General features: G+C 49.4%; 1 long non-coding RNA gene across 2 annotated transcripts; it reads right to left on the bottom strand.

The window, feature by feature from the left end:
- Positions 1–11,027: 11,027 nt before the first annotated feature.
- Positions 11,028–16,558, bottom strand: LOC118501971. Of its 2 annotated transcripts, XR_004904634.1 has the most exons (3): positions 15,394–16,558; positions 14,912–15,028; positions 11,028–14,604 (listed from the first exon to the last, which is right to left on the bottom strand). It is a non-coding gene; the product is annotated as an uncharacterized LOC118501971 (long non-coding RNA). The 2 variants fall into 2 exon arrangements; XR_004904633.1 differs by having other exon boundaries at positions 14,912–16,558.
- Positions 16,559–17,461: the final 903 nt, after the last annotated feature.

Raw genomic sequence — 17,461 nt, 5'->3', positions numbered from 1 at the left:
CCACATTCATAGCCATCCTGGACTTTATGCGGCCCACAGGCTGCAGGTTAGACATCCGTGGTTAGACCCTTCAGGAATGAAGGTTATACCGTGAGGTAGGCCACCCACACCTGCTGAGTTGAGAGCTGAGGGTGAGGGGGGTTTAGAATGAAGAGTGGAGAAGGGATGAGGATGCCCATTTGTAGCCCCAAGTTCATCTGCAGTGATGGGGGGCTCTGGTTCACCCTCAGGAAGAAAGGCTCATGGGAACTTGGAGGAACTGTTTTCTGAACTTCCTTGTGTGGGGCAAGGGACAGACTGTGGCACTAATGAGAATATGCCTCAAGGACCACCAACCACAAGGGCCACGAATGACCTAGCGCCCTGGCTGCTGGGTTCAGAAATCCATTACTGCATTTGCACTGAGGCTGTGCTCCCCACAGGCTACTCCCTGTAAATGACCACGTGCTGCAGGGATGTGAAGACAGGCTGAGTCCTGAGAGACTTCAGCTGATGGCCAACTTTGGCTTGCAGACTCCCCAACATCCCTGCAGAACTTTCCTTCTAAGGCATGTAGAGTTTAGGGTGCTTCCACCAACCTCCCTTCCCTTTCTCCTTCCCTCACTTGGGGGTCAGACTTGCTTTGCTGTCTGACATGGTTCTTGCAGCCTTCCCTTTTGTCTCACACAGGTGATTTCCTGAATAGAATCCTTATATGTTAAATGCTATCTTAGTATCTGCTCAATCATGTGCTGGTAAACTGAATCTCCAAAACCAAAAGCCTGCTTCTGTAGCATTGGCTGACTTCTGTGGTATAAATACTCCCACCACTGTGGACTTTTACCAATGGTTCTTGCAAAATTCCTGAAGAGCTCTCACAAGTTGGTATAAGCCACTTCAACACACCACTTCATCTGCCTCTCGGGGCTGAGGGTTCTGGACCCACACAGGAGGAATGGATCTGGTGGGGGTGGGAAGGTTGTGATGTGCTTCAGGGTGGGATGAGTCAAAATCTGGAGTGAGACAGATCTGCTCATAGTTGCTATTTGACTTCAGTAAGGAAATGTCTTCTCTGTTTGAAAAGTCTCTGGTGTTTCTGACACTTTTTCAAACTGGGATCAACTTATGAACTTATAGAAATCTGATGTGTAGGTTTGGATGAGGTCTTGTGGGTAGAGCCCCTCTAATAGGATGGAGCCTTATAAGGAAGCTAAGAGATGGGAGATGTGAAGACACAGGGAGAAGGCAGCCATCTGCAAACCAGAAGAGGGGGCCTCATCAGGAACCGATCCCAGACTCCAGAACTGTGAGAAATAAATGTCTGTTGCTTAAGCCACCCAGTCTGTGGTATTTGCTAGCACAGCCCAAACTAAGGTAGGATTCAGATCTGCAAGGCCCCCAGGTAGCTTCTGATCTGGCTCCTCCAAGGGCAGGCATGGTAGCTGCTTCCCTGCTTCCATCTCATCCAGAGACACAGCTTCTTATTAAATGATGATGTTGAAAATCTCCATCTGTCTTGCCTGAGAGAGAAACATGGGGCATTGTTCCTCAGCATTCTCAACTCCAACTACTCTGGGGAGAAGACAGCCACGCAGCAGGCTGGTCTTTCTGTTTGCTTCTCCACATTCCTCTCCCATAGCTACTGTCCCTCTTTCCTCAGGTTAACATTTAACTTGGAAAAAAAATCACCTACTTAGATTTTGAGCAAATGTTAATCACCAACAGCAGTTGTAGTAATCTGCTTTTAACATTTCTCCTGAGGTGGGCAAGGCTAATTTAGCTTGTCAGCGGAGGTTCTGTCTGCTATTAACCTCTTCACCTTTTTGTCTTTCCTGAGACTAGCTGCTTTTGCAGGGTTTAATTGGATTAGGGTGAGGGTCTCAGAGACTTCAGATCTGGAACCTTTATTAGATGAGACAATGGAAAACAGGAGGAGTGGGTGGGGGCAGTAATTCAATGCCTGGCTCACAGGAGAGAATTAAACCCAGAATTAGTGAGACTTGGGAGCAGGGCCTCTCCACAGGGATCTCCTTCAGGTTCCAAATTGTTCCCTGACCCAGGAACCCCTGGGAGTGGAGAGTATAGGAATTTCTGGTGCTTTCCCCCCTTTTTACTTTTTTAGGGAGGAGACAAGAAATACTGGTGGCTTGTTATGGAGACAGACTGCACAGTAAGACAGAAGCAGTATGGTGTTATGAAAAGCACCAAATGTTATATAGTTGGTAAAAAAAAAAAGGTAACAATCTGTGGTCTTCACAACCAGCTTCTGGCATAAACTAAACTTGGGTGCTGAAGAATGCTGGGACTTTAGTACTAGGGTTAGAAGAAATGATCAGTGTTTTAAACCATGGGACTCCAGAGGACAGATGGACTCCAGTATTGAGATCTTCTGAAGAGGGAGGTTGTGGGAGGAGGAAGCCAATCTGATTGGTTCGAGTCTAGAAGTAAGGTAGTCTACCAGGACTTTCATCACATAGTGTGTGCACTGCATAACTCCGGGTGCATATTCATAGCACATTGGTGGTCCTAGCAGATACCTGTGGTATTACCTAGCCAGTACCTTTTTCTAGGAGAGTGCCCCTCCTTCCCATCTACAGTTACCATAGGAGCATCATGCGTACACCTAACTCATACTTAACTAATGGGGTTTTCCATCCCTTTGGTCCAGTTGATTGGCTCATGGGTGGACATCTGACCTCAGCTGGGCCATGAAATACAAGCCTGGAGATCCTAATGGCCATGTTCTTGATGTGTGGACCTGGGAAGCAGAGGCCAGTTTGTGGAAAGAGAGAATTAAATATGTGCAGAGAGAGCAGAGATGGGAGACTCAGAGAAAGACACTTGAGTTCCAGCTGTCCTCGAGTTGCAACTAGATTCTTGTACAGGGTTCCACGAGACAATAAATTCCCCTTCATTTTTAAGCCGGTTCACATTGGGTTTCTGTCACTTGACATCATCAGAGTTCAGAATAACATGCTAGAGTCAGGACCAGGGATGTGAAGGTACTGCAGTTCTAACTCCTTCATCAGACCCCCTCCAGAGGTCAAGCTTAACCCTCGAAACTGGGGGCAAATAAGATGCAGGAAGGGGTTTCAGAGACCCAACCAAGGAGAGAAGTGTGAAGAGTTAAGCACAAACAGCCAGGAGACACGTGATAATGAGGGGCACGCAGGTGACCAGACCACCTACCTACCTGATACTAGACTTAGGATCTAAGACGATTCAGTGGATAAGGAGCTGCTGATTCCACTCTGTTCGTCAGAACTGCATCAGACTTGCCAAAGTAATAATTGTCACAACAACAACAACAACAACAACAACAACACCCAAACAACCCAATTAAAAATGGGCAAAGGACTTGAATGGATATTTCTCCAAAGAAGATACACGAATGGCCCATAAGCACATGAAAAGATGATGCTCGACATCATTAGTTATAAAGTAAGTGCAAATCAAAACCACAATGAGATGCCCCCTCACATCCATGAGGATGACTGTTATTTTTAAAAAAGTAATAACAGAAAATAACAAGTGTTGGTGAGGTTATCAAGAAATTGGAGCCCTGTGCACTGTTGGTAGGAATGTAAAATGGTGCCTGGCTATGGAAAAACAGTAGGGTGATTCTCAAAAAATTAAAACAGAGTTACTATGTGCTGTAAACTGAATTGAGTCTCCCCCACTCCTGCTTCGTATGTTGAAGTGCTAACCCCCAACAAGATAGTGTCTAGAGATGGCATATGGTATTTGGCAGGTGGTTAGGGTTAGATGAGGATGGGCCATTGTGATCACCTTTATAAGAAAGACCAGAGCCTTCTCTGCATCTCTCTCTCTGCCATGTGAGGACATAGAAAGAAGGCAGCCATCTGCAGGCCAGAAGGAGGGCTCTCACCAGAACCCGACTCTGCTGCTGCCCTGATATTGACCTTCCAGCCTCCAGAACTGTGAAAAAATGAATTTCAGTTGTTTAAGCCCACCAGCCATTCTGTGGTAGTTTGTTATGGCAGCCCATGCTGGCTAAGACACGATATGATCCAGCAATTCCCACATGCAATCTGCTCCCAAACTTTCTTTCTGATATATTGTCATTATACCTAGGCATAGTCCTGCCAGCCTTGCTCAGCTCTGAAGTTTTCTTAACCCTGTCTTTGGAAAACACCTCTCTTTCATTTGACACCTCCTGACATTTTGACTGTCTCTCTTGTATGGCACCAATCACATTAGGCTTTCTCATACTATTTACGTATTTGTCTTATTTTTTTACTGGACTGTAGCATTATTGAGGGCAGGAAGGGAGTGAATCTTATGTACTCAGACATCCCCGCTAGCTGTCATCAGTGTTTTACATGCAGCAAGATTTCAATAAAAATTGCCAGAAAAACGAATATGAGGAAGCTGAGAAGATTTATAATTCACAGTATGAGAAAGCACAGAACTAAATTTAGGAACGTGCCCCGCACTGATGCCTGCACTTTTCCATCCACAGTTTGGTCTGTGAAGAGGAACAAATGTCAGTCACTAGTGTGACCACGGTAGTCCTGTCATTTCTGCTGCACAGATGTACCACGTTCTGGTTTCTAAGAATAACCCTCCACAAAGCTTTGCTGTCCCCTACTTTGTCACACACATGCATGTAGCAAAACAGTCCTGAGACTCCCAGAGGCTTCCCAGAACCACAGTGGAGAGCATCAGGAAGATGTTCCTGGCAAGTGGCCCCATCAGTCACTGGAAAAATTGTACCCCAAAGAGGCCCTGGAGATGCTGGGCCTGGGCTCATCTCATAGGCCATGTGTGGAGCAAATGACAGGCCTGGCTTCTGATTTGGAGTCTGAGGGAAGAGAAGGCTCTGTTTCTGTGCTCAGAGAAGGACCTCGAGAGTAATGGCTAGTGGGCATTTACTGAGCACTTGCTATACCGTCAGGTATCATACTCACACCTGCATTGTCTGATGCAGTGGCCACAAGCTGAATTTGGCTCCTGAGCACTTGACATGTGGCTACTGCAACCAAAGAACAGAATCTTTAACTTAAGCTTAAAACAGATACTCTATTAGGTTATATTTAGGTTTCTAAATATTAGAAAATATTTAAGACTGGTTTGAACTACCTTGGATATATGAATTTGCTTCTTCAACTATACATTTTTATAAAATCTAAATGCAAAGCGAGTATTTCTGAGGACTATTTAGCATCTGCATTGGGCAAGCTGTGTTATCTATGCTGCCATTTTCACTGAAGTCCCTTCCCCTTTGAATTTTTATTATTAATATTTTTTATATTGATTATATGTTGAAATAATAATATTTTGGGTACTATGTATAAATAAAACATATGATGAAAATTAACATCACATGCTATTTTTACTTTTTAAAATGTAGCTACTAGAGAATTTGCAATTCCATACATGTTTACCTTATATTTTTACAGAACAATGTTTTGCACTCTAGTAAGCTTTTCAACATGCATTATCCAATTTAATTTGAACAACAATTCGCTGAGGTAGGTACAATTATTATTATCACCTTTTTACAAAGGATGCTTAGAGAAGTTTAGTAACTTACCCAGAGTCACAGAGCCGAGTGGTAAAGCCAAAAATCAAACAGAAGCAGTGTCGGGCCGGAGCTCGCAGTCACCCGCACTGTGCTCTGCTCCCTCTGGGGGCGGGGAAATCAGCCTGAGCTTACCGGCCTCTGCCTGCCGCCAGGATCACAAAGGGCGTCATGTGCACTAAAATTGTAATAACTGTGTATGGTGCCAGGTAGGTACTGGAAATATGCAAGGGTAGGGGGGCACTGTAAAGTACACAATTGTCTAACCACTATGCTGTACACTGGAAACTAATATAAAATAATATCAAATGGAAATTGTAATTGAAAATAAAAAGATGTGAAGATGTATATTGGCCTTACCAAGGGAAGAGAAAAACAACAACAAAGGGCCTGATATGTAGACTTTCTGGTAGTATTTGTGGAAGATGCTCTACGTACAGCATAGGTATATGAACAAAATGGAAAGCAGATATTAATCATGTAATTTTAAATTCTTAAAGATATCCATATAGCCTTGCTTTGGCATTTCTTAATTTTTTAATATCCTGGAAGCTTCAGAAACTGGAAGAGACCAAGTCCCTTTAAACTTCTGAGAGGCCCCGGGATCACACTAAATAATTTCTCTAGCTGCTCCAAATGCTGTTGGAATGTTTTTAGCCAATTGTATGATGAGTGAGTCAGGAATCACGTAAGACAGGTTTAACACAATAGGGGTGCAGGATGGGCTGGCAGCGGATCACGCTCCTAACCTCTCACGCAATGCTGTTGCTATTGATTAATCGTCCACATGAAGGCGGCAAGATGTCGAAGAAGAAGGGGAAGAGTGGAGAGGTGGGAGGAACAGCTGACATTTTCCAAGTCCAAGTTTTCTAATGGGCTGGTGGGGAGCCAAAAAGGCGGGTACCGTATATGTTGACCTCATGGTCACTAAAAAGTCGCAACTGCTCTGTCTCTGGCCAAACAAGAACTTGCTCTGGGTCTGGATTTGCCATTGTTCGCAACACAGACGCACTGTGAGAATGTGACACAGCCAGGGTGTCAAGGAGATGAGGGAGCACCATTTGGACAGGGGAAGGGCTGACACGGGGGAGGGGAGTGAGCGAAACCAACCTGGGACATGGCAAAGGCAGGCTCTGCACAATCTGCCTGGAAGTCCTCCAGTTTACCTTGGGTCACTGGACTGAAGTGGGCTCACCAGGTCACATAGTTCATTAGTTAACCCAATAATTAATTGTGATTCATAGAATAGTGACATCAGGATTATTCACAATTATGCAAAGTGACAAGAAAAGGCTGGCTTTAAGTGCAGTGGCCTTTGACCTCAACTGATACACAAAAATCAGAGCAGGTGTTCCTGTTAAAGGCTCAGGGTGCTCCTACCTGCCTTCAAGTGGGACTAGTGGAATGTCAGAGTTTGGGGAGGGAACAACAAGGACTCATTGGGGTCTTTGAAATGTGTTTTCTCATTAACTAAGTCACATCTTCGGGTTTGGAGAATGGGTGTGTCTGGGATGAAGGAGGGATGTCACTATCCTCACGCCAAAACTGGGGAAGCTGATGCTATTCTGCCCTTCCATTTTGGGCTGGCTTTACAAGAAACTGGTACAGTTAGATTTCACTTCTAAAATGTAAATAACCCTGGGAAAGTTAAGAGACTCAGCAATTCACAGATTAGTGTGAAATGGCTTAACCTCACTGCGTTTCTTCCAACACCTCTTGATCATTGAAAATGCAGATGTTTTCTAGGGGCTGGGAGAGGAGGGCAGAAGGAGATAGAAACTGATTATTTACTTACTTAGGCCTACCCCAGGGAGAAGACCCTGGGTGAGATGTGAATTGCAGGTGAAGAAGGAACAGGTTTGAGCGTAAGGGTCATTAGAGAGGAAAAGGAGTGCTCTGCAAGGAAGGTAGAAGGGGCTTAGAACAAGGTGGGTCTTCCATTGTTGTGGTTTTTTTCCTCTTTGAATGTATGTCTGGGTTGGGTGTGTAGGTCAAACTGTTTGAAAACCAATCTCCACACATCTGGATGCGTGAAGCAGGGCTGAAGCTAGGGGATGAACCAGAAACACTTTTGAGCCCCTTCCCTTCCTATCAGGCTACTCTACCCTTTGCCCAAGAGGCCTCAATGCATAATTGTAGCTTTGTTTTTGCAGGAAAAAACAGAAGGACAGCTGCTGTTCATTTCATGACATCCAATTTGGGTGGTATTTATTGAGCTTTATGTGTAAAGCACCTTCCAGACAATGTCCCAGCCCCACACAGCACTTGCCCCTATGAGCCGCCCCACCTTAGAAAAATCTGACCACAGAGCTCCTCCTGGGCTGGGATGGAAGCCTCCTTTGGTTCATGGGTTCACCGGGAGGGGCCAGGCCGAGAGGCCTCAGTCAAAGCCAGCTGCCCTGACATCTCGATTCCTTTCCATGTGACTCTGACGCTGACACTATGCAGGTTGCTATAGAACTGCTAGAGATACATGTACGCGAGTGTTAGAGGATTTAAAGCATTATTTCAGAATGAGGGAAGAAGGGAAAAAAGACAAAGAAAGGCTTTCCTGCTGTCTTTATGATTTTTACTTTTGTTTTCCTGTTTTTCTGAGAGCCAGGAATGGGAAATGCTTGCTTCTGTACATCAAGGAACTCAGGGCATATGAATAAAATGAGGCAAAAGAACACATAAAAAAATAAGGCTATAGCCCGCCCCCCCTCGCCCCCCCACTGCATCAGCTGCACACGGAGAGGAAGCGAAACAGGATGTGTTTCCAGGGCATCTGTGGGAGAAGAGACAAAATCTCCCTCCTCACCTCCAGAAATGCTGCCTTTCCCAAACTGCTTTTCAAGTTTCCCTCCTGGAAATGTGAAACGACGTGATCGGAGCCCTCTGTTGGGATCGATGGCCTTGTGTGTGCGGCAGCTTTCAGCGGGGCTGCGGCCAGGCTCCTGGGAAGGTGAACGGAGAGTGGGGCGGGGAGAACACGCTGAGGCTGAGGCCCTGTCGTTTCTTCTGCTTGAGAAATGCTGCTCCAAATATGGCTCCAGAAAATGAAAGCCCAGAGGGGGTGCAGAGAGAGTGAAAACACTTAAATTTTCTTTTTTAAAAGTGGGAATTATTCACTTCAACTGCAAAGAAGAAATTGCCCTGAAAAGAGGGAAAAGGCCTGAAAGTACCCCCCAACCCCCCCAGCTGGGCTAAGTGCTGGGACAAACAAACAAAATGACTGATGTGATCAGTAAATCATCTTCGGCTGGGGGAAGGGTTTGAATAGAGGCGCAGGAAGAAAGCAGAAGCCAGGCAGTGTTAGCCGATTCCAGCAGAGGCAGTGAGCAGCAAGGGGCCTGGGCTATGGGATCCATAATTGGCTAACGAATAATAAAGCCCAAAATTGGATATTAACAGCAATTAGTTTCTGTAGAGGCACTGGAGAAAAGAGCTGCAGAAAACCCCATTGGGCCTTAAGCTGGAGCAATCTGAAATTAAACCAGTGTCTCAATTAAATGGGAATAAATATTGCTACATCAGTCTGTGTACGTGTGGGAGGTGGCTGAAGTGGACCCCCTGTGAAGTCCAGGTGCACCTTCCTGTGTCAGAAGCTTTCAGTAGTACGACCTTTGTGAGACACGCTCTGGTCCTGACCTCTGGCCTCTAGAGGCCAACTGGCCCCCCTTCCTGGGGTATATGACCTTGAGTTCGGCCTCAGAAGGTTATTTCAGGGCACTGGCCAGCTAAGCCACAGGAGCCTTACATCACTAACTCTGGAACCTGGTGGGTCCCCCGCAGATGAGGAAAAGGATGGAGTTTAATGCTTTTTAAAACCAGAGACCTTGTATAGTCCACCGCACCTCTTTGCCCTGGGGCAGGGCCTGGGGTCTGGAGGTCCACGAACACAGAAAGCGCATGTCTGCTCCTCTTTCAAACCAGCTTTCAAGCGGCTTCATCCCCTCCGGCGTAGGATCCGACTGGCGTTGACTGAAGGAGATGTGTGTCATTTCCTTCTGGGAAGGGGCATTTGTTGTTTCAGCTTCTTTAGAGAGTGTAGTGGGGGTGGGGATGGACGTGGCGTTCGGGGCGGTGGATTGCTGCTGGGTCCTAGGGACAGAGGCCAGGCGCACGGGCCCTGTCGCTGAGGGTCTGGCGGAACAAGGAGGCTGTGTGGCGTAAAGGGGAGTCAGGCAGGATACGCCTAGGCGAAAAGTCCTCCTACCTCCCGACACCACCCCTAAAGTGCTTTCACTCGTGCGCTCCACTGGTGGGGAGCCAGGGAGTGGCTAAGAAGTGACATTTCGGTAGGTCGCAATCCTTTCCCCACCTCCTCCTTCGTGGGCGCGCGCACCCACCCGTTTTCTCGCACATTCTGAGGCTTTCTGGGGGTGCAGAAATCTCATCCTGGAGACCATTTGTGGACTAGAGACAGGCCCGGAGGGGGAAGAGGGCAGAGGGTCAGCCAGTGCCAGGCGCCGAGCCCTCCCTCGCAGAAGCCAGGCAGGCTGCGCGGCGATTAGGCCGAGGCCTGCGGCTGGAAAGCGCTGGGGCCTTGGAGGGAGGACGTTTCATTCTAACCAGGCCTTTGGTTGGGCGTGACCCATTCTTCTAAGCCGAAGATGCACCCCATCCCCAACCCGTCCCCATTCCTACTCCCAATTCCCTAATCGTCTCTAACGTTGCTCGTCGATGTCCACCTGGCGATGGAGTGAAATTGGGGAACCGAGGTGCGAGGAAAAGAAAAAAAAAAAAGGTGGACTGTCCAGGCACTGTCCCTGGCATTGGTGGCTCCGTGCTGAGGGCACCCTGTACCTCGGATCAGTCCGAAGCTTTGGGAAGTGTGGATGACCCAGGTCTTTGGGGCCCCACGTTTCTTGATTCCCGCAAGAGGAAAAAAATCATAGCCCAGAAAACAGGAGCTAAAAGGAAAAAGGAAGCTAGAGCCCGTTCATCTTCACCTCGCTCCATTTAGATGTCTCAGGGCCTTAGGAGTAAAAGGTGGGGTGGGGGGAAGCCCTGGGGGCAGGACCGCGGGCCTGGCAGGGTGGCAAAGCCTAGCCCGCAGGACCCAAACACTCGGATCTGCACCGTGAATGGCTTTAAAAACATTACAAGTAGCAAATTGAACTTCCGGCGAAAATATTGCCTCCTCTGACCCAGGTCTTCATTTTGTTGGGTAACATTTCCATTTTAAGACAAAAGGAGAAGGGTAAGAAAATGAGGTGAACGCATTGAGAACTGCTGACACTTCCTTTCTGACCTGGAACATTCCTTGCTCTCAATAAGGCCTTCTTCTTTTTTTTTTCCAGGCCATCTAAATCTGGTGCAGCTCTCCCCAGGCCTTCCGCAGACCCGCATTCCGTGGCACAGAACAGCACACACCGACTCCCAGAAATCCCACTTGAAGTCCTTTCTCTTGTTCTGTGTCTACACTGGTGATGCAATTCAGTATTAAATCTATATATTTTAAAACAATGTCAAATTGAGTAAGACCTGGCAGAAACACTCAAACGAAAGAATGGTAGAAGGATTTGGAAGAAAAAAAATCTTTATTAGGTACCATAATTCTTATAATTGTTATTGTTGACACACTCATCACCATGAATCAGCCAGCCAAGCCTCAAACACACAGACTGCAGCACAACCTTCAGCTCCCGTTGACTCACGGGGCGAGAGCCACCCACAGAGGAGAGGAGGAAGGGAGGCTCCATCTGTCCTAGGGAGAATGCTTTGCAGCTGCCCCCAGAGAACTCCATTCTCAGGTTAGAACAAGGGGTGGGGGTGTTATGTAAGTTCAGCAGAGGGAAATAGAAAAATTATTTCCCCGTGGAGACAGTATAGATGTATGGATCTGTGCGTGCGTGTGTGTGGGTAAATGCTTTTCTATAAATACTAGCAACGGATATGGTTATGCAAACAGATAGGGTTGTGTGCTATGCATGTGTATATATGAGCTTTTTCCTGCTGAGAAATTACCCCTTCCCCAAATATTTCTCTGGCTAAGCCTCCTCATGCGTCCACAGTCACTGTCCCCCATTTCCACCCCTTTGGTGACAGAAGTGATAGAGGAATTTACCTTTGCTTTTGCTCAATTTCCTTTCTGCTTAAACAGAGACCTGGGCCTGGGCTGTCTCTGGCAGGGGAAAGAAGAATATTACCTTTTTTTTTTTTTTACTTTGATACATCACTAAATCCATCTTAAAGTATCTGGCATATTCACCTCGAGAAACATGAGCTCCCATCCTCATGAGGACCATAATGATGGTAGTGTGGGTGAACCAACAGGGGCTTTCTTAGCGTATTCTCAGCAAACTGCCTCAAACATCATCTACATTTTAAAAAATCATATGTTCCCCCCCCTTCATTGAAATGGTAGGATGTAATTAGAGGGACTCAAATAGATAGGCAGGGAAGAAGATGATGTTGAGAGTTAAAAAAATGCCTTGAAAAAGCAGAAATCTTCAAGTCTCTTACATAAATATTGCTGGGCATCAACAGGCCCCAAGTATAGGGGGAGGGAAGGAGCCAGGACTGACCTTTGCTCCAACACCTCTATTCGGTGAACACAAAGGGGGCCTTGAAATGACACAGTGGGCAGAGTGTACATGCATCTCTGCCATTTTCGGCCATTAAAGCCCCACAGAAAAACACACTGTGTAATGAGACCTGGTGCACACAGGACAATCCCCATACACATGAAAGCTTTCAGAAACTAGAGTTTACATAAGCCATAAAAAAGCACCCCCCTCCCATTGTAGATTATGGGCAGCAGGAACCTGGTAGACCTTGACCATGGTGCCTGCGGTTTAAGCTCTCAGGGAGAAGTGTGTTAGGTTTCCATCTACGAGGGGCATTACGTGGGCAGGCACATCAGCGAAGGGTGTAGCTATATCTGATGGAGTTATGGGGAAGCAATTATGGAGACAAGGCTCACTAATGTGGACAACTGAAGGGCAAGGGGTTGGTCATCAGGGGCTTAACCCATCCCTGGCAGAAACATAAGAGCAGCCTCTCAGGGAGGAGGGAAGGGGAGAGACTAGGGGATTTACACCCCAAAAAGGCACCATTCGAAGGGAGGTCTATTTTAAAGGCGGCGACTGTCAGTGACCCTTAGGACAACCCTGGCTAAGGCTCAAGGAGCCGGGGAAGCTGCTCCCTCTCCTGTCCTCCAGCTAAGCTCACCTTCTGGGGCTGGAGGAAGAGCACCGCCCCTAACAGTTTGCAGGATGTTAACTGCAGCCTATTCTGCAGGGGTGAGCAGTTTGCAGCACATTTCTGCAGACCCAGAGAAGGTTCTGGGAATGTCTAGATGGGGTACAGCACACTTCACCTCACCTGACTCCAGAGGCCCCCTTAGGAGGGCAAAGAAAGAACATAAAACATAATAATTACACAATGATTGACACACAGTAGGCACTCAATAAACATTTGGGAGGAAATGAGACTAGGGTATCTTTGATACTAATTTATCCAGTGGGCTAGACTGAGGCTTTGGAGAGGAGTCTCTCAGTAAGCTACAACTGAGACTCTTTTAGGCCTTGATTACTGTGCAAGGAAACAAACTAAAATCCTAAGCATCCTTATGGTCTCAGCCTTGCAAAAACAGGCCTCTGCTAAGGTTGGGGAAAGGGATGCAGCAGGCTTCCTGGGTAGGAAGATCCAGCAGCTCTCGGCCTCCTTTCTCTGTAGGGACCTGCCCCACCTCCATTTTCTCCACCAGAAAATTAACGAGTTTCAGTTTTGCCACCATCCACTGCAGCTTGGGGGTTAATACTGAGCAGGAGATGGGATCTGTCATTGTGCCCTGTGAAGGGGGTCTTCAGGACCAGCTGCTGCTCTAGGTCTAGTGATGGGAAGGCCCCATTTGGGAAGCAGCTTCTTCAGGATGAGGGAGGGCTGGCCCTCTGCATTCCCTGATGCTTTCTTTCAAAACATTCTTTCCTCAAACCCTCACTTGTACACATTCTGTTTTTCCTTCTGTTAGGATTTTTAAAGGAATGCACCACCCCCCTTGGGAACGTACATATAGGTTACCGAGCCTCTCCCTTCCTCTGCATCTCTTGGATCTCTGCCTAAAACTGCAATTACAGCCACAAGGAGGAAGTGAGATGCTCCCAAGAGCCCTGGCCACGCTTTCAGTCCTGATGGAGCCTGTGACCCCGCCAGGAATTTGTTCCTGCTTCCCCGTACATCCCAATGACTTCTTCAAGCTTGTCAGGTGCCCACAGCTCTACAGCAAAGGATGACAAACATCCTCCTCCTCCCTTCCAACTGGCTACCTCCCTCCCCCCAAACCTCACGCAGAACACAATATACCCGCAGTCCAAGCCCTGGCACAGCCTGCCTGTCTTCTGGATGCCAGGTTATTTTTTTTAAGAGCAAACCAAAAGCTAAGCCCAGAACAAAAACACAGCCAAGGAGAAAGGTGTCCACCCGCGTACAATGCACCCCAAGCCTAGAGAAAAATATGCACAGAGAAGCACTCCGCAATGCGCTCACAGGCATCCCCTCCCCCCGCTTCGGTGCTTGCCGGGATCTGCAGTTCTGTCACAGAATCAGCTTCGGTTTCGCATCTCTAAGCCCCTGTCTGTCACGAACCACACACCTCCCCACGCCAAGGGCTTCTGCCCCCTGGAGCCCGCGACCCCTCCCGTCCCAAGCCGCAGCGCTGAGCTCTGCGGAGGGCGCCTTGGCTCTGTGGCTCCTTCCTTGGCGGGACCTCGCAGACCGACGGTGCTCAGCCAGCCCCATTCTTGGCATTCACCGCGTGCCTTAATTGTATGGACATTTAAATCAAGGTCCGCTGTGAACACGGAGAGAGAGGCCTTTCTCCTGAGGAAGGCAAGGAGGAAGGAAGGAAAGGCGGAAGAAAGAAAGGGGACTGGGGAGAAGATGGAATGAGGAAACAGGGAAAAATAAGTAAAAACGGCGCGAGTGCGTGCGCACTGACAGCGGGGAAAGGGCTGGGGGTGGGGGAGTGCAGGGAGGAAAGGACCACAGCATCCTCCCTACCGCAGCTCCCCAATCACACAGACAATGAGATAACAGCGCCGTCTTCCAAAGGCTCTTTGTTCTCCCCCATCCTTTCGGGTCCAGGCTTTTTCCTGCAAAGCGGAGGGGGTGGAGGGTGTGGGTGGAAGTGGGAGACGAAGGGGTGCCTCCCCCGTGTTAATTACCCGGACTCCCCTCGCCCCTTCCCTGCGCCTCGCCTCCCCTGCAGCTCCAGACAATGAAAAAAACAACATCAACCCCACCTCGCCCCAGCTCTGCAAACCCTACCCACCCTCTTGCCTTCAGCTGTGCCCAGGAAACTGAGGGGGGCTAGGAGGGGCAAGAACAGAGCCGGGGCCCAAGAGGGCAGCAGGGGCTCGACAGCGGCTGCACGGACCGAGCAACCACCGCCGCCTTTACCTAGTCGGCCGAGTCCAGGCACAGCCTGGCCGGGCGTGCCGCAGGGCGAGCTGCCGCGGTCCGCGGCCGGGGTCTGGGGTATCCGCCTTCCGGAACTCGCCGGCCGCAGTCCTCTCTCTCAGGTCCCAAGTGGTGGAGGGAAGAAAGGAAAATAAGAAAAAAGAAAGAAAGAAAGAAAGGAAAAAGAAAAGAAAAGAAAAAAAACCCATAAGAGCGAGGCCCATCTGGCCCCTCATCAGCTTTGTCAAGTCTTGCATACGCTAAAATGCTAATGACCTAGATAGCTCATGCAAAATGCAGCAGGGAGGAGGGAGGGAGGGAGGGAGGTGGGAGGGAGGAAGAGAAAGAGTGGCGGGGGGGGGGGGCAAGGGAGGAGGAGACGGAGTGGGGGGAGAGAGGGAGCGGGGAGAGAATATACGTCTTCGAAACACCCCTACCACTCTCCCTATCCCACCCCACCCCAAACTGTCAACCGGCTTTACCAGGTAAGTGGTGGGCGTAGATTTGAAAGGTCATTCGTGTCTAATGCGGCTGTCTCCCTGGGTCCAAAAAGGGAGAGGGCCGGAGGATGAGAGTCCCCAACGCCAAAGGGATAATAAGACATTATTTGAAGCCCCCTCCCTCTGTGCCTCCTCCACCTCTCCACTCTGTTTACACACAAATCCAAACGCCTCCCGTGTGTGTGCATGGACAGAGCACATTTTTATCAGTTTCTCAGCACTCCTGTGACAGTCTCCCATATTCTCGTCCCCGGCAAAACTCATCCTGTGAACTCGAAGAAGGGTTCAACACCCCGCTTCTTTTCACAGTCCCCTCGAGCTGGCCCGTCCCTTCTCCCCTCTCCCTCACTCAGCCACCCAGACAACATCTCTGGCTTCTACTGTTTTCTAAGCCTTCTGGTCCGCAGTCTGCCCTCCAACACCCGGATCTCCACAAGGTGAGGCAGGGGAGCAGGAAAGCCAAGTTAAGTCTATCTGACCCCCCGCAATTCAGCTCCCTTTCCCAGAAAAACAAACCCAACTCCTCCCCAACAATGACAATGCTCAAGCATACCAAAAAGATACATACAATTCAGTCTGAATACCTCAGAGGTGCGCTGGGCGGGCGCCCTTGGGCGCTGGCGATCACTCGAATTCCGGAGCCAGCGCTCCCGTGCATCCTTCTCGCCGAACCCAAAGTGCTTTGTCCGGGGATCCACTCAAGGTCTTTCCCGTTTTTGTTCTTTTTAACAGACTGGTTGCAGTCCGCAGCGTTTCAGCCAGGGTTACGAAAGGCAGTAGATCTACTGGAATAAAAGGGATCGAGATAATATACATACAGATGAAAGAAGGAGAGACGCAGAGAGGCAGAGGAAGCCGCATCTAGGGAGCGGCCGCAGCGGCCGGGCCCCAACTGCTTCCTCCGCTGGGGAAGGGGCGGGCGGCGAGAAGGCGCTCGTAGTCGCTCCACCTGGCAGGAGGAGATGATAGCCATGGCAAGGAGCCTCGTGACGACGGTTGTGAGCACTGTAAAAAATTCTGAATCCCCCTTTGGTGACCAGAGCTTGCGGGCAGGAGGGACTGTACTGCTAGCGGCGGCGGCCGGGGGGAAGGAGAGGAGCGCCGGAGCAAAGGTTGTGGCGGCTGCACCCTCAGATGAATAATAATAACGCACAGCGCAAGTTGCGGTGCCGCCTGGAAATCCAGCCCTCCGCGTGAACTCGCGTCGAGAGTGGATTGCAGGGGATGGGGAAGAAGGGGGGAGGGGAGGGTGGAGGAGGGAGGGAGAGGAGGAAAGAGGAAGGCAGAGAGGGACAGAGAATTTGGAGCCTTTTAATTTATCCTTACCAAGCCCCAATCTCGTTCGCCGTTCTCTTTGGGTGAGGTCGATCTCCTTTTAAAAAATTATTATTCCTTTAACGGATTATTCAGCTAAAAGAAGCCACATCTGCTGACTGTACCGAAAACAAGAGGATTAGGAGCCGGTCCACAGAGCCCGGCCCGCAACCCCCCCACCCCCTCTCTGCACCAGCACACGTCATTCTCACTGCCCCCGGGTACCTCCCTCTCCTTGCTCGGAGAGAGCTGTGCCAAGGAAAATGCGGATTTGGGGAAAGTGAGAAGTGGGAGCGCTCGGAAGAGCGGGAAAGCCAAAGCTGGAGGTGGTGATTCGCACCCCCACACTCGCACGCGCTTCCGTTTACCTATGTCTATCCTGGGAGAAGGGGCGCTTTCGGCGTGCCTACACGCTCGGCACCTGCAGGGGTCCGTGCCCTTCGCCCCCTTAACGTAACTCCCGTAGCACCAGTTCGGGGCAGACTCCCCTTAGGTACATGAGGCGTCAAACTACACCTGGGCCCACCTCCCTCCCCTGCTTCCGAGCCTGGTCCACTCCATCTCTCCCGCTTTTGCAAATGGAGTGGGGGGCGGGGGTCTCAGGGCACTTGCGTGCCTTCCTCTTCTGGTCCCCAAGCCCGAGGCGCCGGACTACGGTTTCCGCGGACCCCGGCTCGGGCGAGGCCCAGGGGAGGGGTGTTGTTGGGGCGGGGGGGGGGGGGAGCGCTGCGGCGGA

The sequence above is a fragment of the Phyllostomus discolor genome, chromosome 8, assembly GCF_004126475.2.
Source record: "Phyllostomus discolor isolate MPI-MPIP mPhyDis1 chromosome 8, mPhyDis1.pri.v3, whole genome shotgun sequence".
In the NCBI taxonomy this organism is placed as follows: Eukaryota; Metazoa; Chordata; class Mammalia; order Chiroptera; family Phyllostomidae; genus Phyllostomus; species Phyllostomus discolor.
The sequence above is the reverse complement of the archived record's forward strand: the minus strand, read 5'-3'. Positions and strand labels throughout refer to the sequence as shown.